Below are 26,436 nucleotides of genomic sequence, written 5' to 3'. Positions count from 1 at the left end.
ATCGTGAATGGAGAGGCCAACACGGGTAAAATTACCATCAACCTTTCTCCACCAATCAGTCACTGTAAGTGCTCCTGCAAGCAGAAGACCACCTTTACCTGGCACTCACACGTGAACTAGTTCATTAGAATGAGGGAAGCAGCATTACTGGATCCAAGATGCCTATTGACATTTGTTTGATAATCTCCCTTATCACACACAATTTCAAAGGCAAGAGACTAAAATGATTTTTAAATGTATCCAATGCATAGCCAAGTGAAAATGTTTCTGTACCAAGAATAATCTTACATTAAACTCTTTTTTTTCCCCAGCAGCCTAAAATTAACCAGTGGGAATTCTTTTTTTAGATGCTATTCTATTCAACCTTTAAAAATGAAGGATCTGATTTTAAAGTGAAAACTGTATTTCATCCAAGATGGGACACAGTGTCCTTGGCTTAATTATGCTTTGGAAATCGAACACCTTTACTACTGCACGCCTAACAGGTTGCAAGAAAAACAAACTGCAGAAACTGTGATTCAGGTGTAAAGGACTGAATCCACTGATGCCGTCTGCCCTGATAAAACCTAGGGAATCCACCCTGCATTGCTATTGCTCCTATGCTGCAGTAGTACATGGCGTAACAGTCAGTGACAACGTACTACATGGCTACACAGATAAGGAGAATTAAGAGCATGGATAAAGTGATAACACTTCACAACTGCATGACACTTTGCTTTATAACACCCCTGTAATATCTATCCTTCCATTTTATTCTTTTATCAGCCCTGGGAGGGACCAGCCAGTAGGGTTCAGGTAAGAGAGATTGTGATCGTGACCATCAGGTTGTAGTAGGCGGTAAAGCCAAGACTTGAATCCTCCCTTTCCAAAGCACTTTTCTTTCCTAGTGAATGTTGAGACTTTAGTGGGCAGGAGGTACAATCACTGTCCTTAAGGAAATTGCCTCATAAAAATAGAGAAGGAGAACAGATGGATGAATGAAAGTCAAACTCAGCTGGAGCCTTGACTATGTTTTTAAGACATCAGAGTTACTTGGGACAAGTGCCTTAAACATCTAGCACCTCCAGTTTTCCACTCTCAAGAGGGAATGTTAATCCTAGTGCTTTCTACTCCATCAAGTTTTTAAGTAAAGAAGGAGCAAATGAATAGGGAGCTATTTTAAAAGATATTAACTCTTGTCAAAATCTGGGTATAGAGATGATTTTTAAAATAAGGTATATTGCTAGTTAACAGAAACATGTGGATTGAATGAATGCACTAAAAATCTATGAGGTCCAGTCTGCTACTGGCCATTGAGATGACTCCAGGAATCAACAGTGGGGTGGACAGCTGCTGTCTGTGCTGCCTGACTTCCATTTCCCTTCAGATCATAAAAGGTACAGATTTACTTTGGGAAATGCCTCCCACTGGATACAGACAAGAAGGGAGTTTCATTGAGGGACTCGCCCTCCTCGGGCCAAGTCATACTTCAGGGGAACTAGAGCTGTGAGCAGAAAAATATGGCGCCCAAGAACAGTTGGAGCTCATTCGCCTCCAGGGCAGGGCTTGGAAGAGGCTTCTCACCTCCTATATTCCTGGAGGTCCCTGCTCCTCAGCCTACCCTGCCTGGTTCTTCAGCCTTCCCTTTAATTCTGGAAACACTTTCAGATCCTTGCACTAAATCCCATCGTGCCCTCTTGTTATTATTGGTTTTTCTTGAGTTGGCTAGTGCTGATCCCAGCTACTTGCAAACAAAGCACCTTAACTGGGAAAGCAGCAGCACTAACAGATCTGTGCATCCAGAAAAAGGTGGACGGAGGAGAGGAAATCAAGAAAATCAAACCGTTTGATCACCTATTAATCTATTGCACTAGGAAAGGCAGGGAAGATTAGCCAGGTAAATGAGCCAGTAAGTATACAGTCACCATACTTAAAATATCTCCCTTTTTCTTCTTGTGGTAAGTCAATAAAAGTTTAAAAGTTCAAGACAAAAACAAAAACATTGGTGTGGTTACAATAAAAATTAGTTTTAAAAGTAAATTATATACTATATATATAATATATATATTCTACCAAGTTTTTTTACGCAACCATGTAAACAGTACTGTTTAATACTGTTAGTTTTATAGGAAATATACTAGTAACTCTGCTAATGAAGTTGTCAACTTTTTGCATGAAAGTTACTCTCTTCAAGACCTAGGTTCTGGGGACTTCCCTGGCGATCCAGGAGTTAAGACTTTGCCTTCCAATGCAGGGGGTGTGGGGTCGATCGCTGGTCGGGGAGCTAAGATCCCACATGCCTCACGGCCAAAAAACCAAAAACATAAAACAGAAGCAGTATTGTAACAAATTCAATAAAGACTTTAAAAATGGTCCACATCAAAAAAAAAAATTAAAAAAAAATAAAAGACCTAGGTTCTGCTAAAATGTATTTGATGGTGCTGTGTCATCACAAAATCAAATCACAAGGAAGAGCTGCATTCCAAAGTCTTCATAAATTTTCTGAATTCAGATAAAAATTCTAGAGATATTTCTACAAAAGAGTTTTTAATAGCCGGAATATCAAATGTGAAAGGGAAATTCCAAGCGTTTCCTCCACAATCAATAAAATCGCCAGTCTCATTTAGTATCACATTTTCTTCACATCTAAAATTGACTTGGTTCTCAGATTCCCTCTTTCAAGAAATTTTCTGTTCTGATAACTACTACTACCTGACAAACCACTCTAACACTCAGCAGTGTAAAAAGTCCATTGTATGACTCTCAGAGATTCTGTGGGTCAGGAACTCGGAGAGTGTGTAGGGATGGCTTGACTCTGCCCCATGATGTCTGGGACCTGAGCTGGAAAGACTTAATGGCCGGGGGTGACTCAGCAGCTGGGGGCTAGAATCATGTGGAGGTGCTTTCTGTCACATGTCCGCTGCTGATGCTGGCCACTGTCAAACAGAGCACCTACAAGTATCCTCCCCAGGTGGCCTGGGCTTCCTCACAGCATAGTGGCCTCAGGGGAACTGGACTTCTCACATAGAGGCTCAGGACTTTTTACATCACGTCCCAGCAAACAGGGTGGGAGCCAAATCTCCTCTTTTGGCCTAGTCTCAGAAGTTATATGGCGTCATTTCTGCTGTGCACTGTATTGGTTATGAATGAGTCACAAGACCATTCAGGAGAAGACGTCCACTCCCACTCTGAATGCGAGGAGTATCAATGTCTCAGCCCAGAAGAGCATGTGGGATGGGAGAAACCATGTGGCCACCCTTCAGGCCACATGGTATTCTAGTTTCCAGCTAGAAACAAGCTTTCCTTCTCTCAATTCTCACATTGCTCTATTTTCAAATTGATGCTCACCAACATCCATCTTATATTACAATTATCATAGACATGTTTCATCTTCACCTCTCCCTAGATGAGCATCTAGGGTCTTCTTTTCTTTTTTGTATCTTCATGGTACCTAACAGAGCTCCTGGCACTTAGTAAACACACAAAGTTTATTGAAGAAATGGGGATTGCTTTAAACTAGTTTCAGATATGATTATTATATACTTAGGAGATACAAGTGTTTTTGGAAGGAAGAAAGGAAGAGAGGGACAGAGGGAGGGGAGGGAGGGGAGGGAGGGGAGGGAGGGGAGGGAGGGAGCATGCAAGCAAATAGGCATAATTGTTTGAAGCGGCTCTTTCATTCACAAAACATTTAAATTGTTGCATTTTTAAAGTTTCCAAAGGAGAAAAGATCCAATTCTCCACCTTTCATGTACATCAGCTGTGCAGATGAAGATCCCTAGAGAAAAACACACAATCATGCTGACAGGTTTCCTTTAAAATCCATGACCTTGAACCTCAATGCTGCAGGCAATTGTGCTGTGCTTCCCTAGTTCATTCATGTTCCTGCTTTCCCAGACGTCTGTTTCATACCTTCTCCCTTCTCCTCAACCATCAACATCTTCTCCTACATCCTCATTTTCAGTTGATGACCTTCTTTCTTCTCTGAAACAACAAAGCAATTCAAGAGAGTTCCCATCGACCCCTTACCTTCTCATGTTTCAGGCACCAGCCTCTGCACACAGGCCCTCTGCCTTCCATACATAGACCATCCATGCCCCATTCTAAAGCCAGTCCCTCTGCTGTAACACTGGATTCTATTCCCTCCCACCACAGTGCTCCCGAGTCCATCCCTCTGCCCCCTATACAGACAATTCCATCAGCATACTAAGATGCTGTTATTTCTCCCACCTTAAAAAATACTTCTCTTGACCACACTTCTTCCACCAACCCCTTAGTTTTCTCCCCTTCTATAAAAAAATTACTTGAAAGAGTTGTACACTCACTGTTTCATCCACATCTCTTCACACTCTCTCTTAAATTCATCCCAATAAGGTGTTCACCCTCCCCACTCCACCAAATCTGTTCTTGTCAAGGTTACCACGGACCATCTCGGTACTAAATCAAGTTTCTCATTCTCAGTCTCCATATTGCTCCACCCATCAGCAGCATTTGATGTAGTTGACATTCTCTTCTCCTTCATACACTTTCTTCACTTGGTTTCCAAAACACCACACTTCCCCCCCCCCCCCACCGCCCCGCCACATGACACTCCTATATCTCCTCTCTTGGTTCCTTCTCCTCTTCTTCTTTACCTCTTAATGTTGGGTGCTATAAGCTCAGACCTTGAATTCTTCTCTATCTACCCCCACTGCTTTGCTAAGTTTCTAGTCTGATAACTTTAAATACCACCTGTATGTGGGGATCAACGCCCACAGTATCCCTCCACTGAGAACTCTCTCCCAAACTCCAGACTCAACACCTCTACTTGAGACGTCTGATAGGCATCATGAACTCAATGAATCCAGCACGGAGCTCCGAGACCACCTTCTGTTCCATTGCTCCCATGGTCATTCCCATCTCAGCTGATGGCAACTCCAATCTTCAAGCTGCTTACAGCGAAAATACTGAAGTCATTCTTGGCTTCTCTTTCTCTTATATTCCACGTCCATTACATCAGGAAATCGTGTATCCAGACTATGGCCACTTCTCTTCACTGTTCTAAGCTACCACCATCCCTCGCCTTGGTTATTAGAATTGCCTCCTAATTGGTCTCCCTCTCTGTCTCCCACCCACCTACTGCCTGTTCTCAACACTGCAACCAAAATGATTAGTTAAAACATAAGTCATATCATGTCTCTCTTCTGTGTCAAAGCTTTGCAATCCCTCCCCCCATTTCAATCAGCAGGAAAGCTAGAGTCCTAACAATGACCGACAAGTAACTACATGGTTCGACTCCTGGTTACTTCTGTGACTTCACCTCTTATCGTTCTCCTCCTCCCTCACTCGTCTTCTACTTTACATCAAACATTCCAGGCATACTGCCACATTAAGGCCTTTGCCTTGCCTTGTCCCTCTTTGTGGACTGCTCTTCTTCCAGATATCTGCATGGCTTATTCCCTTATCACCTGCAAGTCTTTATTCAAATGCCGCTTTGTCAGTGAGTCCACTCGGAACACTCTACTACACCTGCAGTGACCTGCCCCCAACATTCCCCTTCCTTCTTACTCTGCTGTTTTCCGTATCGCTTATCATCACCTAACAGACCATGTAACTGATGCATTTATCATTTATAATACTTACTGTTGGTTCTCTATCCCTCCCTTCTAGAATATAAGGCTCACAAGATCAGAGACTTTTGTCAGTTTTGCTCACGGATGTGCCCCCAAGCCCTTAGAGTATTGTCCAGCACTTAGCAGGTGCTCAATGCATAATTTTTGAACAAATAAATAATGTGAAGACAAGATCTATACAGAAATGGAGTAGAAAGGAACTTACATGGTGTGATTTTTAGGGACATTATGGGGCTTCTCTTGTCCCAAAGTAGCTTTCCCACCACGATACCAAGGCACCACTGTCCCCTTCTCTCTGTCCTACAAGTCCTACATTAGATTCAGTCATTATTAATCCAGAGTAATGAAACCAAATAGCTAAAACACACACTTATTGTGAGATGTTGGTAGGAGCTCAGAGAAAAGTTGGGTTGAGGTTGGCAAAGAGGTAAGGAAGACGAGAGACAGGGTGATGAAGTCAAAGGGCGCTGGGCCTTGGAAAAGTTACAAAATCTTCTTGCCCCATCTGAAAAGTTAAAGGAGTAGATTATGATTACTGTTTCATCCATGCAGTGGAGTAAATAATCACGGGATTAGGAGTCATACTGCTAGATTCAAATTCTAGCTTTCTCACTCAGAAGCCTGAGAAAACTACCTAACTTCACCCTCCATCCTGAACAGTGAGCAACATGTAGGCCCCCAGACCCTGAAAGATAATATTCAGGGTGTGTCCTTGGGAACAGAAATTGAAGAATTTGGGAGGCACAAGGATGAACATGGCTGCCTCCATCATGAAGCCTGACTCTGTAGTGTGAATAGGGCCATCACAAACATAGTCTCCCTCTTATTTAGCATGTCCTAGTGTTCCAAAGAGGATGTGTAACGTGTAAAGGAGGTAAGACCCAACTTTTCTCTGAGCTCCTACCAACATCTCACAATAAGTGTGTGTTTTAGCTATTTGGTTTCATTACTCTGGATTAATAGTGACTGAATCTAATGTAGGACTTGTAGGACAGAGAGGAGGGGACAGTGGTGCCTTGGTATCGTGGTGGGAAAGCTACTTTGGGACAAGAGAAGCCCCATAATGGCCCTAAAAGTCACACCATGTAAGTTCCTTTCTACTCCATTTCTGTATAGATCTTGTCATCCATTTATTATCTAACACTACGATGAAAACCTAGAAGGAAACGTTCCAACAGAGATTTCTTTTAGACCCTGGGAAGACGGCTGGGGTACAAGACTATAACTTTAAGACTCAAGGCAGTACTGCAAAATCCAGCCAGGCCAACACGCTGGGGTCCTCTTAGGGTTCACAGGTATCAGGACCACGTGTCCACATCCCCACGGCACAGCCAAAGCAAGTCAGTTCAACAAAATTTTCATTCAGATCCAATTTATTTTCTCACATAAATAAGGTCTAAGGTAGTCAGAGACTGGCTCATATGGCTGGTTTATAGTCTCCCAAAGTTCTTCATGGGCTGCATCACTTTCAGAGTAGCTACAGACAAATGGTACCCAACACACACCTCTCACTCTCTTCCTCACTCTCCCTTCTCTCCTCCCTGCCTCCCTCCTTTCCTTTCCAAGAATTGGTCTAGAAACCATCACAGCATTATTTTCAGAATCAAGAAATTAGAGTTGTGCTAACTGAAAGAAGCCAGATCCCACCAAGTGCATACTGTGTGACTGCATGTACATCAAGTTCAAAAACCAGCAACACTCATGTATGATGTGAGAGGTCAAGGTTGTAGTTTACTAGGTGGGGGCTGTGATGGGGAGTTTTGGGGTGCTGGTAATGTGCTCTCTCTCCATCTGGGTGCTGGTTACATCACAATGTACTTTTCTATATGTTTATTTTACTTTATCTTAAAAAGCAAACTGTGAGGCGCTTCTAAGGGAACAGACGCCATTTCATCAGTAAGCCCAAAGTTCAATCACACTAAAATGAATATTGCGTTCGTTCCATTCCAAAATCGAGTGTAGAAACAACACAGTCACAAAAATAAATGAAAAATCTATTACACCATCACGTGTTTTAAAATCAGCATGAATGCCTATAATATTCTAGTATCAAATTATTCAAATATCTCAAATAGCAAACCTCAAATGTTCATATTAATATGGTAGCTATTGCCTTCTAGAATACTAGATATATGCAACACATGAGTTTAATTAGCATTTGAAATTTTGGGCAAAGCCAAAGTACGGTCTGAGAGCAAAGGAGAAATCGAACTCTAATAGACCTTCTGAGATATATTTCTGAGAAAGACCCCATAGTCCAATATTTCAACAAAAACTGCGATACAGAACCTGCCTTCCCAGCCCAGATTCTGCACCAGTGAGTATGGGGAGCTGTCTCTGCTGGGAACAGAAGAGGCCGTCTGCCCAGGGACGCTGACAGGCCCCACGAGAAAGAAGAAAGCAAGGAGAGACTCACCCAACAGGTAATTTCACACCCTCCTCTTTCCCCTGGGGGGAGGGAAGAGTGCGGGCCGAGACACCAAAAATAGTCCAAAGCCGTCCTCATGGAAGGGAACAGTGGGTCTAAACTTCCTCTCTTACAGATAAGAAGATGTAATTAGGGCTTCCGTGGTGGCGCAGTGGTTGAGAATCTGCCTGCCAATGCAGGGGACACGGGTTCGAGCCCTGGTCTGGGAAGATCCCACATGCCGCGGAGCAGCTGGGCCCGTGAGCCACAACTACTGAGCCTGCGCGTCTGGAGCCTGTGCTCCGCAGCAAGAGAGGCCGCGATAGTGAGAGGCCCACGCACCGCGATGAAGAGTGGCCCCCGCTCGCCGCAACTAGAGAAAGCCCTCGCACAGAAACGAAGACCCACCACAGCCAAAAATAAATAAAATAAAGAATTATTCTGCCTTCTTCACTGAATTACTTATAAAAAAAAAAAAAGAAGAAGATGTAATTAATAAATGCAAAAGCGCCTTTCAGTGAGGCGGTCAGTGCTAAAAGGACACTTTATACGCCAGAGAGAGCTGCGTTAGCCCACGTCACGGGCCCAGCCTCACACACAAGTGATCTAGCCCCAGTGCTGCTGCTTCCTATGATTTTCCGCACGTTCCATGTTATACTGGGCTTTACGTCCAGGATCCAGTTAAGGCACACAACCACCCCCAAAACATCAGTGTTATCATGCTCATGCTACCCAGGAAGTAACTGACTTGCGGAAAAGTTAACACGCCCATAGGTACTAAGCGGTGGGTCCTCCTCTCCCATCTGTGAGATGCACCAACCACTCTGCCTCGCTGCAGCCTCAGCACCACTGTCGTAGGAAAGGAGAAATGAAGCAGAGGCACAAAGGCGAGCTCGGTGTACAATGGGTGGAGAGCGTGTTTGTGGGGATGGGTTAATCAGGCGCCTCCGCCAGGCCTGCAGGGGCACCAGCTCAGGAGGAAACTGACGATTCTTTTTTTTAATTAATTAATTTATTTATTTATTTTTGGCTGTGTTGGGTCTTCGTTTCTGTGCGAGGGCTTTGGCCAGTTGCGGCAAGCGGTGGACACTCTTCATCGCGGTGTGCGGGCCTCTCATTATCGCGGCCTCTCTTGTTGCGGAGCACAGGCTCCAGACGCGCAGGCTCAGTACTTGTGGCTCACGGGTCTAGTTGCTCCGCGGCACGCGGGAGCCTCCCAGACCAGGGCTCGAACCCGTGTCCCCTGCATTGGCAGGCAGATTCTCAACCACTGCGCCACCAGGGAAGCCCCGAAACTGATGATTCTTATCAAGGACCGTTTCCTTGTAGCGAGACCAGCACCGGCAGCAAGGAAGGATCAGGCTGCCTGCCTGAGGGCCCCCAATCCAAACTGTTGGGTGCGGGGACACCCTGGCCTCACCACAGTTGGATAAACTCCTCCGCTGCTTCAAGGGGGCCATCCTAGAGTATGGTACGTGTACCCCCGTGGAATCCAGACATATCAACTTGTCTGCCGGGGAAAGAGTTAGTAGGTCAGGTTATAATAGGGCAGTGACGGGCCTATCGTAACAGTAACTCGGGGGCCAGAACAAAGGAGAGGCAGTGTGATGTCATGGTTACAAGCCAATCCGGCCTGGGCTCAGGGCCCTGCTCCATCACCTACAGCTGCACCAACACAGGCAAGATGCTGAAACTCTGCACCCCTCAGGTTCCTCACTGGCAAAATGAGACAAACAGAATTATCTCATAGGTTTATTGGAAAGTTTAAATGGGCATATAAATGCAAAGCATTTAAAACACCTGGCACATACAAAATGTTATGTAAGTTTTAGCTGTTATTAATATGTATCACAAATAATAGGTAAATAAAAGGTAAGGCAGATTTGGAAGCCTAGAAATACACATACTTTAGTTGCTTTGATTTGTTTTTCTAATTGATCAAATAAGAAAGTAAAAAGTGATGCCCAAAAGTAGTATTAGTTGAACTATATGAAATTGCTGATATTCAGACAATCTTTTTTTTTTTTTGTCTATGCAACAGCAATTTCATGTGGATTGAGCTATTATTAAGAGGAGAACAAAAAAGTTTGTTTTCCTTGTTTTGAACTGTCCAGACCTGCCTTGAATGTAAGGCCAAGAACTGCATGTGGATTTGTGGACCCTGGGCTCATAACTCCTTACCCTCAGGTGGTGCACACACACTCAGTGGCAAACACACGTGCAACTGGCCACGGCTGCGTTGGGAGACGCTTTCCTCTCACCTGAGCTTTTAGGTGGGCAGGAGAGATCGAGAATGCTCAAACATGTCAACGGTGTTACCCAGACTGTCTGATGGGGCTTTCCTCAAACTATTGAAATTTACACAGTCTTTAAACTGAAAGGAACATGAGATGGCCTCCTTCTATCACAAATCCTAACCCATCACTGGGAGTGCCACCACAGTGCTCCTAAAAGGTAAATACCCAGCCTGTTTCAATGTGAACAGTTGTTTTTAAAATATCCATCCATAACGGTAGAAAATAAAAACTAAGCCTTCCTCACCAGCCTTCAATAACTGACCCCATCCCAAAATAAACAGTCTTAAGAGTTTCTTAGATATTTAACCAGAAAAATGTTTTTACCTATATTTATGTTTATGCTTTTGAAAATTTACACAAATGGGATCTTACCATGCGTGCTGCTCATTTACTTTTTTTTAACTTCAAGAGGGACTTGGACATCTTCCCACTGTGGATACACAGGGAACCACCCTGAAGGGCAGGAGGAATATCCCTGAAGAGTCAGAGAGACCAGCGTGTCTGTTGGGGAAACGGTTGGTCGTGTTATGAGAGCAGTGACAGTCCTATCATAAAATTAGCTAGAAGCTTCAGAGGATAGAAAAAAAGAGAATTTGGTCATAACATAATTTTAGAGTCAGCAAGACAAAGAAACATGCAAAATACAAAAATACAGGGGACCCAATCGAGCTTAGTTTCAGATAAGCAACAAATAAATTTTTTTCAGTATAAGTTTGTCCCATGCAATACCTGGGGCATAATAATACTTAAAAAGTATTCATCGTTCATCTTGAATTCAAATTTAACTGATGCTCTGTATTTATCTGGTAACCCTACTCCTAGGTTTCTTCTTCCAGCTAAAAATGTCCAGTTCCTGTGGCCATTCTCATGTGATTTTATTCCCAGACCCTCTAGCATTGAAACATCCTTAAACCATAACAGAGAACTCCAGAGAGGCCCAGAGCTGGTCCCTCCTGCCATTACCCCATTCAGGACTGTGTCAACCATTTCGATCCATCCCATAAAGATTGTGCCCCAATCACAGACCTATGAGTAAAAGAGCAGACATTTGGATCCTCCCATACCAGAGAGAGACAGGACCATTCCCAGAGTACAGGAGAATGAACATCTCTACTGCCTAAAAAATGTATCATCAGAAAACAGCTGAACCGGGAATGCTGCTTTGTAACCTCACTTCCTTGGGCCACAATTCTCTCCAATCTAAAAGGAAGCCATTAGACTAGAATTCTTTAATTCAAATAATCTACATGCTCTAGTAACACAAAATACAACGCTACTTGCACTTTGTTTAATGCAAACACTAGACTTTTATTATTCAACCCACAATTGAAGTTTCTTTTATATATACATTTTTTTTTATAACTTGGTCAAATTGTTGGTTTATCTTTGAAGCTTTTAGAGTAGCCAAAGCGGGCAAGTTTCCACAAACAGATCATATTGCTGCTCAATTAATTATGCATCAACTACATCACGTGAGCTGGGGCACAGGCAATGCAACCATTTATTTTGACATTTTAACTATCAGTTTGGATTGGCCATGTTGCTCATCAACTGAGTTCAACCAGTTGTTAAAGAGAGTAAACAAAAACAGTTCACAGGATGTAGATTTGGCTCCAATGTTAACCCATGAAAAGCAGTGATTAAGAGAGAGAAAAAAAAATTGGAAGAAGGATAGATACATGTATACGTATAACTGAATCACTTTGCTGTACACCTGAAACTATCACAACGTTGTTAATCAACTACACTCCAATACAAAATAAAGAGTTAAAAAAAAAAAAGACGGAAGAACATGGAGTAAAAGGGAAGCAGAAACGGTACAGGAAAATGGGAAGAAATGGCTAAGAGAGGCAGGGCAGGGGAGAGGACTAATCACTTCCCTGACTCCTGCTCCTTTCTCTCACCCAGGTCGTTTCAATTAGGTAATTATTTTAATAGCCCTGCTAAAACAGAATCACGGTACATTTATCATCCTGCAACTTCCTTTTTCATGCCACAATATCTCCTGAAGATTTTTTTTCCTGTTAGCATTTACAGAACCACCTCACTGTTTTCACTACTGCATCCAGTATCATTGTAAAAATGTACCACAATTTATTTAGACCCCTATTAAGTTACTTACCTTTATGGCTATTATAAACAGGGCTGCCGTAAATATCCTTGCTCATTCTTTCTCATGCGCATCCAAGAGGCTTTCTTAAGTGTAACTTCTGAAAACTAGAATTTCCAGGTCAAAGAAAATGAACAACTTTAATTTAAATAGATACTGCCAATTCGGAAAAGGTCTGGAGGGTAATAATTTGTCTCCTGGGAGGGGACTGGTGTGACAGCCAAAGGGAATTTTAGCCTTATCTGTAATGCTTTAATTATTTTTTAAACAAAGAGAATGAATTCACTTATTAATTATGTAATGAAACAATAAATTTTAAAAAGAGAGATTTTTAGATACAGAACACATCAATGTATTAAATAACCTTGAGAATCAAAGAGATTCAATCAACCTACTTACTCTATCAGGGCCCCGTTTAGGGGGAGAAATAGCCATCCTACTGAAAGCAGGCCAAGCTTGCTAGATACCCCTACACACACACACACAGTCAAAAAGGCACCCTTCAACAGGCCAAACACTTGGCTGCTGTATCTAAATCTGGTATCAGTTGCACTCTATGGGGCTGGGGTTTCTGAAGGAGCCACAAATGAGTACTTCCGCACTCATGCTCTGACTAATTTAAACACAGAATTAATGGAGAGGCCAAAATATCTTTATCAAGCTGATTTTTGTAGGTTTGAGGATGCAGATTCTATCCATGGGTAGGGGGTCCTACAGATACTGAACCTCAGAACTGGGCAGACCTACCCACCTGTTGGGGATCCGGAGCCTGGAGCAGGCCTGCCCCATGTTGCTGTGCCAGTCAGTGAGGGTCCCAGCAGGGTTCAGAGGGTACATTGAAATTAGGATAATTCAAGAAGAATCCATCAGAAGTGTAGGCAGGGAAAGTACTCAGAGGTGAAGAACAGCATTGTCTGAAGTCGGTGCCCCAGGAAAAAGGCTCTGAGAGAGATTAGCATGCAGGAGGTTTGCTGGGGCATTCACTTAAGAGCTACACCTGTGGGGAGGCAAAGAAGTGGAATTGGGCCCAGGGAGGTATTGAACTGCGAAGAAGCGGCATCCAAAGCCTCATCTGACCCAGAGCCTGGGAGGAACCTGCTCAGATGTCCTACCTGATGCAAGGAAGTTTGGCATGTACGCTGACCACACGTTGGGTGCGGGCTGCCTCTGGGAGTGGAGTGTGGCCTGTGGCTCTCTTTAGTGGACGCCAACTCCTGGAGAGGCTTCATCTGAGAGGCGCAAGTCACCAAGTCACTGCCATTCTCAGAAGCTGGGAGAATGGTCTCCTCGTCCTAAGGGGGGGTCTGGGCAGAGCCCCACAGCACTCACTGTGCCACCTGGGTCCACCTTCTTCACTTGTAAAATCTGAGAACACCTTCTCCAGGATTCCGGCTGGCCTGTTTTCCTGGTTAAACTTACACGAGGAAGGTTAGTGACATGAATTACAGCCCCTGTTGCTGCAGCTGCTTTCAAGGTAACTGATACACATCACCTCTCCACTCTGCTACTCGTTTTAGATTCCTCTCCCCCTTGGCTAGCACCTCTGTTGGTCTAAGTGGCTTACCTGGTGGGGTCACCCTGACCTTCATCAGTAAGATGATCTCAGCTCCTGGTCACTATGCCCTTCTCAGGCTATGGCTACTCCTTTGTCCATTTATTGTTAAAAGTGGCTACGGGGATTCCAAGAGACACCCCAGGCTGTAACAGCAGCCCTACCTCTTCCTAATCATTGGGGTCAATTACTCCTACTAGGACGGAAACTACTTCCCTGGTTTGGTAGACTTTGGCACAAGGGTCAGTCAGCAGAGAGAGCTTAAAACTTAATGGGGCCCCTACTGAGTTTCCTGATAGAAATGTCCTCTCTCTGGAAACTGAACCTCAAAAGTCTAGAAATGCAGTAACAGGAGGCACAAATTCCCTAAGTGGGTCACTGAGGGTCATAGAAGCAGAGCCACACCTACTTCTACTCCTAGGTTCCCAGATTCATGCTTGCTACCTACTGGGAACACAGCCCCATACAATGGTTGTTGATGTAGGGTATATACTGTGTCACAGAGGATGGTGCCAATCCTCAGAGTTTATCATCTCTAAGCTGGATCTTTGGTGGCTGTTAAGAAGCTGTTTCATTACAGCCAACAATTTCTGGATGATGCAGTATGTAATAAGGCCAGCGGACTCCATGGTCACGTGCTCACTGCCACACATCCTGGTCTATAACTGGGCTCCTCAGTTCAACGAGATCCTGAGGCAGGGAATCAAGCACTCTGTAAGTCCTTTGACTGTCATGCTGGCAGATGCTTTCAGGCAATCTTGTATTTGGTGTGCATGCTGATTCAGTCAAGACGAATGGCTGCTCATTCCAAGATGGGAGGGGTCTGATGTAATCACTTGCCTCCAAGTGGCTGGTTGGTCCCCATAGCGGATGGTGCCAAATCAGCAGCTCAGTATTCATCTCTGCTCCTAGAAAGTTGGGCTTTCAGCAGTGGCGAACCAGCCTTGGTGAGAGGGAGCCCATGCTGTTGGGTCCATGCATAGCTTCCATCCCGGACACCATGTCATGAAGCCCATTTTGCCAGTTACTGGAGTATCCAAGGACTGACTTCAACTGGCTAAGTCATTTCATCAAGTTGGTTGTCTAGTGCCTCTTCCATGGTAAATAAATGCTCTCTGCTGAGCACTAATATTTGATACAAAGTTTGTCACACATCATGCTCCAGCCCATAGATGCTTCCACATGCCTCTTCCCCAGACCTCCTGGTCCCTAATCCTCCAATCTTTCTCTTTCCAGGCCTTGATCAATCAGATAAACCATTGATTACTGACCACAAGCCCATACTTATTGTTACTTTGGGCTACTTCTCTTTCCACACAATGTGGTAATCACATATATCTCCCAAATCTCTCTTTGGAAGATTTCTCTTCACTCTTTCTTTCAGGGCCAGCCCTGAATGGAGCTGTAGTACAGCAGCCCATTTTCAGTTTACACCCGCATAAAGAGCCAATCCATCTATGAACCAGTTTGGCCTTTTACCTTCTTCATCAGATGGTCACAGGGGCCTAGTTGGAGGAGGTCATGGAGAGGGTCTAACCTCCGGTTGACCAGAGGGCTGGACTTAGGCAATGGAAAGCTCCTCGTCCACTCCCCGTCCTTGGAATGTACATTCCGCCCACCGTTCCCACAGTGGAAGCCATTTTCAGGGATGCAGCCTTGAGAGGACAATGTTGTTGAGACCATGTGGACATGACTGAACCCAGTTAAGGCCTCTTAATATAAACTTCAGATTCTGGCTGTCAGGTTCAGAGATCTACTCATCTTTACAAACCTCCTATGTAAATTCCCTTGCTTATGAAAACTACCACCTACCAATCTGGAGTGGTCTGCCTCTTTCTTCTGTCTTTCCTTGTCCTCCTGTTAGGGGGCCAGTTTGCTAACCAACAGACCTCCCCACGCCCCTGCAGTCATAGGTGTGAGCTGAGGGAGAGGCACTGGTGCAAGGGCGGTAGGTAAAAAGGGGACTAGGTGACCTGCTCATGTCTCTTCTGTGCCCTGACCCTGCTTGTGCCCCCTCCCAGATGTAGCCCTTCCATCTTACCATAAATTACAGTTGGGAGTGTATGATCTTATCATATGGTGAGTCTGACAGAGGTCAGCCTCCTGGAGCCCAGGGCAGGGTGGAGAAGGGTAGAGAGTGGATCTACAGGCAAACAGAAGGTATTCAGGGCACCCCCAAACCATGCGCACCACAGGGGCAGAGACCTGGGGGAACAGGAGAACTTGTTCTCGGTAGGTAACTCATTCCCAATTATTCTTCCCAAATTAACCAATCAGTAAAGGATCTCCACCTCCCCAGAGTAGACTGAGTAAAGAGGCAGACAGAGGTCGTAAATGTGCTTAGGGAAAATCCCTCCCAGTGGAAACCCAGAGTGGGACTGAACATTCCTGCTTTGATAAGCAGGATGAGCTAGATTCTCAGGCCCATAAGAACTAAGTGCAGCCTAAAAGGGGGAGGTCCCATTAACAACTAGAATGTTCCACCTCCACTGTTATCCAACAAAACTTTCTGTTAAGTTGAAAATGTTCTAGAAGCCTGTGCTGTCCAGAAAGATAGCCACTAGCCACATGTGGTTACTGAGCACTGACTTGTGGCTAGTGTGACAGAGGAACTAAATTATTTTATTTTGTTTTACTATAATTAATCTAAATTTAAATAGCTACACATGACTAGTAGCCATGAGACAGCACAGAGACTACGGAATACAGAGGCCTTGACCCTAGCCATAAAGACCTTTAGTGGCTCAATCACACAAGGTCCTATGGAACCAATGAAGCCACTGGATGCTTTACCTAAATCCCTTGAACTTGACAGAGCAGTGCTCTTGGCCTGGGATATGGAATAAGCTTTGAAGTCTTATAAGCCCCGGTCATACTAACCAGCTGCGTGATTTCAAGCAGGCTGCTTTATTCTTTGAGACTCAATTTCCTCCCCTATGAAATGAGAATAATACTTACTTTATAAGGCTGTTGTGAGTATGAAATGAGAGGACATCTGTAAGGTATCTGGTTCACAGGGGTCGGTCGTTTCATTCTTCTGATACCAGCCTCAACTCTCTCCCATGCCTCCTGCTTTTCTTTAGTGAATCCCCAGCATGTCAGCCCCATCCCTCAGTCTGAGCTGGCTGTCCCACTGCAGAAGGGTGAAATAAACAAGGCTCTCTGCTTTGGAGACTCACATTGATTGGCCTCAGAGAACTGGGGCATGGATTACTTAAGAGTATAAAATGGAGGGCAATTTACTTTTATGGGAGAGAGAATTCACTCTATTATCTCACAACATGGCATTTCCTTCCAACACCATCCCAACTACACTAACAAAATTACCTAATAAAAATCAGCAGCCTCACTGCATCAGTGGAAGTGAGATTCTCACCTATTTTTGCTGCCAGCTCTTAGGAGTAAAAGTCTCAGATGAGAGGCTGAAATTCTGAGTCCAGGGCCCTTGTCTGGGAATTACGTAATTCCCGCGGGGCAAACAGCCAGAAACCAAATTTGGCAACTCACCAGGGCTTGCTGGAATCTGATCCCACCTCTGTTTGTTTGGCTGTTTGGTGCATAGCTTTTGTTTTGGTTTGGGATGTTCTGAGTGATGTCTTGAGCCTGAGTATTCTCAGGTCTGCCTTTTCGCCGGCTGTTGGGGGAGGAAAGAGAGCGCCCTTTGTTTGTGGAGTTCAGTGATGATCTTGTTATTTCTGTGGCAGGAGGTGCCTGGAAGTTCAGGGGTTCAAATTTTAATCTTGCTCCGCTCTAGGTCCTGCTGATGAATTTACGTTTTAATTTTTCATCCGTGTCTCAGCACCAGAAATCATATAAATAAATGAATGCATAAATAAAATTCATGAAGCTGGTCTGGGGATTTGAAGCTGAGAGGTCCTGCTGAGTTTCAGGGATGAGTTTGAGAATCAGAGCCTCTTCATCCTGTTATTAATACCTATGCAAAACCCTGTAATGAAGGAACAAAGTAGGTCAGTCCCAGCTGTACCAAAACAAAAGAGTGAAGGAATTACCAAAGAAATTAAAAAGTCTGCCGTGGCCATCGAAAAGCACACTTGTATAGATTTTCTTCCAGTAATAATCCTGCAAGTCAAACTCATGGCAGTGGATTGACTTTTCACCCTTGTCAAAGCAACAGCAATAAGTCAGCATTCCTAACAAGGTTTGTGTGGAAAAGGGCGGTGAGTGTTCGTGTAATTAAGAGCGTGGAAACGTAGAGAAACTTCCACCCCAGTCTGATGTTATTCTTATATCATTTTCTGCTCTTTCTCGGGGTTTTGTCTTCCTGTGTAAAATAATAAAATAACTTTAGTTTCCTCTGAACTCCAGAAAGTCACTCTGTACTCTCCTAGGGAAAAAAAAAATCCATGTTTGGATAGAATAAGCCAACATTTCTTCAGATTACCCACATTTAAATAGTCCTACCAGTTTGCAAACATTTGGAAAGATGAAGAAAAAGGGTTTGGGAATCTGCCATCTTAAAATGAGCTAAAGTTAAATCTCCGGAGATAAAGAAAAAGTGGGATTAATTACAGTCCTAATGTCTAAAAGACAAATGGAATGAATGAAGGCCTAGAGCAAGCAAAAGGAAAGAAGAAATTACATCCTAACTAGATTATGGGTTTTCGTCTTCAGAGGTTTTCCTCCAAGAAAAGTCCCACGTTAGAAAACATTTTTCTCACAGTAGTCTTAGCTAACCAATGCAGAGGATCCGACTCAGTCTTCTGGGCCAAGAGGTAGCAAGCCCTGTCTTCTCCGGTTCTGAAAGTGCAGGTGAAGCTGGGAGCCTTGTGCCTGACACACTGCACCTGACAATACCTGTAAATTCCCTTCTCACTCATCTCCTTTCCCACCTCCGTTCAGAGGGCCACCTGGGGAGGAAACCAGCCTCTAAATAGATACGCAGAAAAAGTGAACGAAAGTGCTTCAACAAAAGCATCTTCTCTGCTAAGGGCATGAGAACCAGTGCCCTGCTGCATATCTGCCTAACAGGCAGGGTGGTCTAAGTTTCATCCCCCTAAAGAAAAGAAGATGCCTGCCCTGCTCCTTTCCTCCACCTCCCCATGCCCACCCAGGTCCCTGCCGGCCCTATGCAATCAGGCAGCTTATGCAACACGTAACACTAGTGTCATGATTCATAACACCTCTGCAAGATCCTTTTTCCTCCAATGTCACTTCAGAGAGGAAAAAAATGGTCTAAGTGGAAAGGAGAGAACTAGGGCAGGTGGTTAGGAGCAGTGCCTGCTGAGCAGCAGACTAGCCCATCTCACCTGTGTTTTTGTCCTTCGGGACTAACATACATACAGTCCCTCCACTGCATCAAGCATCAGAGGTGATGGGCTTGTCCTCTGAGAGCACTGGCTCTGCCCCTCATCCCACACGCACAGCTGCCTATCTCTAGAGGCCTGGGCAGTGCTCCACGCAGGGCCCTAGAGATGTGTTATGACGGAACAATCCTGGGCCAAGTCAGACGTGGATCCCGACCCCAGTTCCTCCCAGATGCGCAATCTTGAGCAAATTACTTAACCTCTTTGAGCCTTCATTTCCTCATGAGTGGATAATAATACCTAGTTCACAGAGCTGATACGACATGCATGAGGGAGTGAAGAGAATACCAGGCCTTGGTCAGAATGGGCATATCCACCCTATTCCCAGCAGTCCAGCTCAGGAGGGTGAAGACAAGTGTTCCTACCCCCACCCCTCAAGTGCTGAGGAGACGTGAGGCCCTGGGTTTATGTTTATACACTTTCTACCTCGGTGTATGATATAGGACATGAAGACACTGAATTCATCTCTAGCTACCCCTTATGACAGCTAACTCATCCATGGTAAGTGGTGAATGGAGAATGGTCAAAGAAAGAGAATAAAAGAAGAAAACATGCAAGATGTCTTTTAGGATAGGTGTCTCTCCTTTACCTTGAGTTGGAAACTGGAAGATACCTGGATGGTAGTTAGAGACTGGGTGGTTCCGGAGAACCGCCAGCGACCCACCCATTCAGTGCCTGGTAGATATTCAAAGCAAGCAAAATTTTTTACATTTTTGAAAAGGGCGTTGGCTTTCAATCCAAAATCAGTTTAGTTCAACAACACTCTCTCCCTTGTTTTGTACTGTCCTTGGGGGGAGTTGAAGGTTGCCTTTGGTGCCTTTAGTTGGAGATTCACAGAAGCGGGGGATTTTTCCCCCGCTTTAGTTAGTTTCCCTAACTCCAGGCATTATAGGTGCTTGTGCTTGGGCATGGATGAGCCAAGACAGCTGCACTGGACTCACCTAACCTTAAGATACAAGGCTCTGCACATTCCCTAATGAACCTTGACTCTAGCTAACCAGCATCACATAAAATGAAGCCAAACAGTTTTTTGCTGGCAGGTTGAAAAAAAAGAGTGGTATTAGTTCTAAAATATGTTTTCTTCACTATTAGAGTTATTTCCTTTGCTTTTATCTCGGGTGAAATGGCTGTGCTCTCACTGTAAATCTGTAGGAGAGTGGGAAACACAAAACAAATTTCTGGTAAAACGAGTACTGTGCAGGCTTCCCCCACCCATCCCCCCAGAGCTGTGATAGAAGAAATGAAATACCTTTTACAATTTCCTCAAATTCTAACTCTGAGGAGGTTCACTTGATCCATTCAAAACTGGACCCCAACCTGCACACCCCACCTTCCAACTCTGTACCGGACTATGTCAGCTGACAGCGTTCCAATCATCACACTTGAATGGCGTGACTTTGTAGGGAGCCCAGTGGCATGATTTTACTCTGCACTGTCTGCCCTTTCTTCAATGTGGATTGAATGAAAGAACAGTTGACAGAAGAGAGTCCCCCTCCTTTGTGTTACCTCCAAGGTCCTCTTTACTTCCCATCAAGGGTTGCAGAGAGGTTACATCACATGACTGAAGAAACCAGATCGGGTACCATAGTCCCTGGCAGTTTTCCCATCTGGAGACATAGAAGGAACACACATCTTTACCATTCTGCATTTTTGCCAGTGAGTTCTCTGCATCCTCCCCAGGCAGATCGGGCCATTGTACGAGTGAACGCTGATTAGAATACCAAAGCCCAAAGCTGAGCTTTTTGCTAAAAGAGAATCCAACTCACAGACTTTGCAGGGTTGGGAGGCCCAAGTCTCAGGAGCCAGATGAGCTTGTTTGATTTAGTGGGAGCACGAATCTGATCGTTTAAACTGTTTCCTAGCAGAACGTAACCAGTTCTTTTGAAAGTCGGTCTGACTGTAATTTGCTACTAATTGTAGTTTTTTAAACAGCTGATAGCAAAGCATAAATTCAAGTGGCTGCTCTTAGGATGTCCTTGGATTAAGGTGAGCTTGAGTATTCTCACTACCTGAGCTTCTGGAAGTTGGATCATTTCCATGTCTATCATATATATATTGCCCTAGTCATCAAATTAAGGTAAGGCCCCAGATGATGGGAAAGCTAAGAATTATTTGGATAGTGTTTACATTTCCTCAAAGAACGTCACAGTGGCTAATTGTGCAGTTTGCTTCTATTACACATGCCTTTTGCTGGTTGTCCATCTTCTAAGTTTTTACTACTCCTTGGACCACTTACTCCTTAGCGCAATATTCACAAAGTGTGGTCCGTGGAGCACCTTCGGTTCTTGCAAAAATGCAGCTCCCTAAGTCTTATTCTATGGAATCAGAACTTGGGTGTGGGGTAGGGGACAGGTGTCAGAAATCCGCATTTAAAATAAGATCCCGGAAGGGTGCTGATGCACACTCAAGTTTGAAAACCACTGCCTTGTAAAGAGATTAGGCTGGTTCATCAATGGGAGTTTTCACGTCAAAAAATTGAGTGCTGATTGTAATGAAATCAAAACCAAGAGGAGAGTGTGGCGTGGAGGTGCTAGGACGAGCCCCTGTAGCTCCCTCCAACCTCCACTACTGCTCCAACTATTGTCACCGCCACCCTGAGCACAGAAGTCCCAGCCTGACCAGGCTGGGTCAAGATCACAAACCACCTGTCAGGGTTCTCCATCACTTACTTGGCTTTGATCTCCTCCTCTCTCTCAAGCACACTCCACTCCAGCCAGGTTAGTGGCCCCACCTGTCCTCACATAAGCCATGTTCATGGCAGTCCCCATGTCTTTGCTCATTGGGTCTCCCCTTCCCATATAGAAAGTCTCACTCTGCCCCTTGATAATCCCAATCCTACACATCTTCCCTACTTAAGTCCTAACTCCATACGAACTTTTTCTGTCCATTTCAGAATACCTTCATCTCTCCATTCTCTGAAACTTTACTTCCCTTAGAATCAGTCTCAGTTTTTTGGTTTTTTATCTTTTTGGTTAGCATTTAATTATGATATTTGTAAAAGACTCATCTTGCCAGCTAGATTTTGAAATTCTCTAGGCAAGGAGACTATTATTCTTTACAATATTTCCCTCAATTTTTAACACTGAGCACAAAGTAAGCATATGGTTCAAATCTAATAAATTCTTGTTAAAGTACTGATTGATGGAACACCTCCCTGGCTGCCTAGAGGATTATGTGGTCATTTCAGCCCCTCCGCGCCCCCGAATCATGTCTGGCCCCAGTCAGCACCAACTGAGTAAGTGGTGTTACAAAGGACACTGAGAATTGGCACAAGAAACATGTACAAAGAGGAGAGCACTCAACTAGTCATTATTTATTAGGCACCAACTGTATGCCAGGTACTGGGCTGGGTACTGAAAACACAGTGATTAGTAAAACATTCTCCTTATGGAGTTCTGGCCCTCTGGGTGGAGATAATTATTCGGGTGACGATAAAAATCAGTATCAGGACTTCGGTGCAGTGGTGCAGTGGTTAAGAATCCACCTGCCAATGCAGGGGACACAGGTTCGAGCCCTGGTCCAGGAAGATCCCACATGTGGCGGAGCAACTAAGCCCATGTGCCACAACTATTGAGCCTGCGCTCTAGAGCCCGTGAGCCACAACTACTGAGCCCGCATGCCACAATTACTGAAGCCCGTGCACCTAGAGCCTGTGCTCCTCAACAAGAGAAGCCACTGCAATGAGAAGCCCATGCACCACAACGAAGAGTAGCCCCCGCTTGCCACAACTAGAGAAACCCCGCGTGCAGCAACGAAGACCCAACGCAGCCAAAAATAAATTAATTTTAAAAAATCAATATGAGATTACAACATGATACATATTAGAAGACAATGATATATGTGAGCTCTGAAAGCAAGATACAGGAGGACCTGGCCTTCCCTGTGGGATCAGAAGGAAGGGAACCATCCTGGAAACAGAACTCTGAGCCTCCAGGTTAAGACTGTGCAAACCTCTCCCCCATATCTACCTCCCCGATAAATTCAAGTTGCATAACTTTCCCTTTGGGGGCTTCCAAACAATTAAAGAGCTGCTTGAGTCCACATGGCCAAATTGTGACTGCCAGGTGATTAATCTGCCAATATTGGCCAAATCCCTAGAATTCTCCTTGGACTTTCTGACAATAAAATGGGTATAATAGAGCCCTACTAAATGCACACTGTGAAGATTAAGGAATGACTGTAATGCATTTAAACTCCTGGAAACGTAAAGCAATCATGGCCCCAAACTAGCAGAGATTTATCCCCAAATTTCTTCACTAACCAATCCCCCAAAAAATGTGAAGGAATAAGGCACAAGGACTCTGTGTGTGTGTGTGTGCTCATATGTGTGCACACGCATGTGTATAAATGTAATAAACAAAACTCAGTTGCACAGTTCAGCTGTTCTCTTGTGACTTTCTGTGGGTTGCAACAAAGGGACATTTTAGGGGGTTGCAAAAGAATCCTCTTAGGGAAATTTGGCCACCTATCAAATGACAGAGGGTATTGTTTAAGCCTGAATAGCTTTGTCAGCAATACACAAATTTAACAAGATAGTTACCCTGAAAACTCAGTGTGTAGAAAAAGCAGTAACACATGGAGACAGAGATGTGTTTTTATTATCTTTCTTTTCTGTAGAGCTTGCATAACATGTGCTACATGTCCCTCTTGAGAGCGTGTGGGAAGGTAGGGAAGGGTTGGGGGGAGCCCCAGGGAGTCTGGCCGGCCACCTAATATAGCCCTATTCAGTCAGATGGTTGTATTATGCAAACTCACACATTGAAGACATTCTTTTCAACCTTTAAAACATGACATTCAAAATAGCACTGTAATAAGACCCAGAAGATTTAAATAGTTTATGCCCCTGATTTAATTTAACAAAAAACAAAACATTTTCAGTGACTAAATCTAGGATCACCTTTGATTAAATCTGACTTGCTTCTCATAGCCATTTTAATATTAATCAAACCATAAAAGTAAAAGATACCTGTTTTTACAAATATATGCTTTCCTGGTCCATCTGGATGTTTTTCTTTCCAGTACTCAAAATATTACACATCTATAAGACAATTTAATACGAAGAAGATGTACTTACATTTTGCTTTCTACATGTCAAGCGACTTCTAAAATCTTTGGGTATCTTGACTCATTTATTGCGTGCAATAACCCTATGAGGAAGGTATGAGCTTTACCTCCCTTCACAGATGAGGAAACTGAGGCACAGAGAGGTCAAGTAACTTACCCTACATCACAGAGCTGATAAGTAATAAAGTCATAATTTGAATACAGGCATGTGGATGCCAGCATCCACATTCTCACCCTCTCTGCCATATTTTCTCTCTAAGGCTTAGGAACAGAGATGGCTAGTTAGTGACTGTAATTGTCTTGGGAGTAGGTTGGAAAAATATAGTGTTCCCCTAGACCTTCCACAGGTTAATTTTTAAAACTCTTGTTTAGCTAGATGGTTAATGATAAGGTAGTCACAAGTTAACTTAACAGCAAACTAAATGTCATAAATAAATCACAAATGGCTCATTCGTACAACCTAAGTCAGAATTTGCAATGAAAGCAAGGAGGAGAAAATGTTTGAGAAAACTATCTTCAGAGGAAAAAGCAATAAGTTAAAATTGACTCCCTAAGGTAAAAAGGATTCTACTCTTTGCAATTTACCCAAGTGCTCAGAGGTGACTTACAATTCCCAGCCTACGCTCAGATCTGAGTTTAAAAGTGCTTCTTTTAGCAGCTCTTGCAGGATAAATTATGACTTCAAAGCAGAAATGTCTCCATTCACAAAATGGGTCGCTGACAAGAGCTCTAGGGTGCAAAGAAACTATAACAAGCAAAGAAATACGGCAACAAGAAAAATGAATTTTTACCCTGGGTTCTGCTTCCTCTTATCTCTTTCACACTATATTACAGTGAGCCTCACTCTCCCTCTCATCACAGTGGGAGGAGCACAGGAAAGGGAGCTGACTCAATTAAAGCCCATAGGTCTCGTCCACACAGAACAATGCTGGGAAAAGAAGAGGCACCATGTACATCTTCCAAGGCTTTCGCAGTGAGAGCTGCTGGGCTGAGGCCCATTCGTGGTGGTTGACCAAGACTTGAGGACCAAGCTTGGGGCTGGGAGTCTGGGCCCAGTACAACATACAAATGCCCTGAAGAGGCTTCCCGTGAAGTCTCTCTGAGACAAGAGATTCCAGGTCAGCTGAGGATCCACACAGGCCTGCAGCCATTCTTGCTGTATAATGCTGGCCACCTCTACACCAAAGCAGGCAGGAAAAGCCAGTGTTGAAATTTTTAAATTGCACACACAGAAGTAGCTTTGGAAATGCCAGAGTCTACGTGTGGGTCTCTGGGCTTTATCTGTTTCCAGCGTGGTGCTGCAGCTCTTTCTGAGAATTAGAGCATAGCTGGGAGCTCAGACCACTTGACTGAGGCCCTGACATCCAACCTGGGTCTTACCATCTTCCTCCTTCATCCTCCTGGGAGCACGAACTTTCTCCTACCCCAAACTCAAGAAAGAGAGCTTGTTGAAACAGAGCTCCAATTCATGACCTCTTGGTTCAGAGAGAATCTGTGAGTGTTCCCAAGAAACTATGTCTTGCCTATTGGTGCCACTCCGAAAATCATAACTACCTTCAGGTCAGGCTTTGTGCCAAGCACTTAAGTTAATCCTCACCTCCAACTTGGGAAGGAGATATTTTTGTCCCCACTTTGTAGATGAGGAAACAAGGCACAAAGGGGTCACGGCTTACCCAGGCCTGCCCTAAAAGGTGGAAGGGCAGGGGATCAAACCTTGAGAGTTTGCTCTTAAGTGGTACATTTCTTCCAAGACATGCTGGATACATTCCCCCACCCTGCAGTGCTTACCCCCTCCTCTACCCCACTTCTCTCCAGCCAAGGTGCCTGTCTCGAAGAGAAGGTCACTGGGTGATGCAGTGCAAAGAAAACGCGATCTGATCCATTAGTTCTGCAAGGCAGCTGGTGCGATGGGAAAACCTCCACTTAGAACTAAGAAGACATTTCTCCAAAGAAGATATACAGATGGCCAAAAAGCACATGAAAAGATGCTCAACATCACTAATCATCAGAGTAATGCAAATCAAAACTACAATGAGGTATCACCTCACGCCTCAGAATGGCCATCACCAAAAAGTCTACAAACATAAATGC

General features: G+C 44.2%; 1 long non-coding RNA gene across 4 annotated transcripts; it reads right to left on the bottom strand.

Moving 5' to 3' along the window:
- Nucleotides 1–3,565: 3,565 nt before the first annotated feature.
- On the bottom strand, nt 3,566–24,550 carry LOC133089877 (uncharacterized). Of its 4 annotated transcripts, XR_009700761.1 has the most exons (8): nt 17,465–17,714; nt 16,916–17,090; nt 13,518–13,819; nt 13,157–13,402; nt 12,418–12,512; nt 10,668–10,796; nt 3,892–3,963; nt 3,566–3,757 (listed from the first exon to the last, which is right to left on the bottom strand). It is a non-coding gene; the product is annotated as an uncharacterized LOC133089877 (long non-coding RNA). The 4 variants fall into 4 exon arrangements; XR_009700758.1 differs by having other exon boundaries at nt 3,566–3,963; XR_009700759.1 differs by lacking the exons at nt 16,916–17,090; nt 17,465–17,714 and adding an exon at nt 24,503–24,550 and having other exon boundaries at nt 3,566–3,963.
- Between the last annotated feature and the right edge of the window lie 1,886 nt (nt 24,551–26,436).

This window comes from Eubalaena glacialis, chromosome 4 (assembly GCF_028564815.1).
Source record: "Eubalaena glacialis isolate mEubGla1 chromosome 4, mEubGla1.1.hap2.+ XY, whole genome shotgun sequence".
Lineage (NCBI taxonomy): Eukaryota > Metazoa > Chordata > Mammalia > Artiodactyla > Balaenidae > Eubalaena > Eubalaena glacialis.
This window is presented reverse-complemented; position numbering and strand designations above follow the sequence as displayed.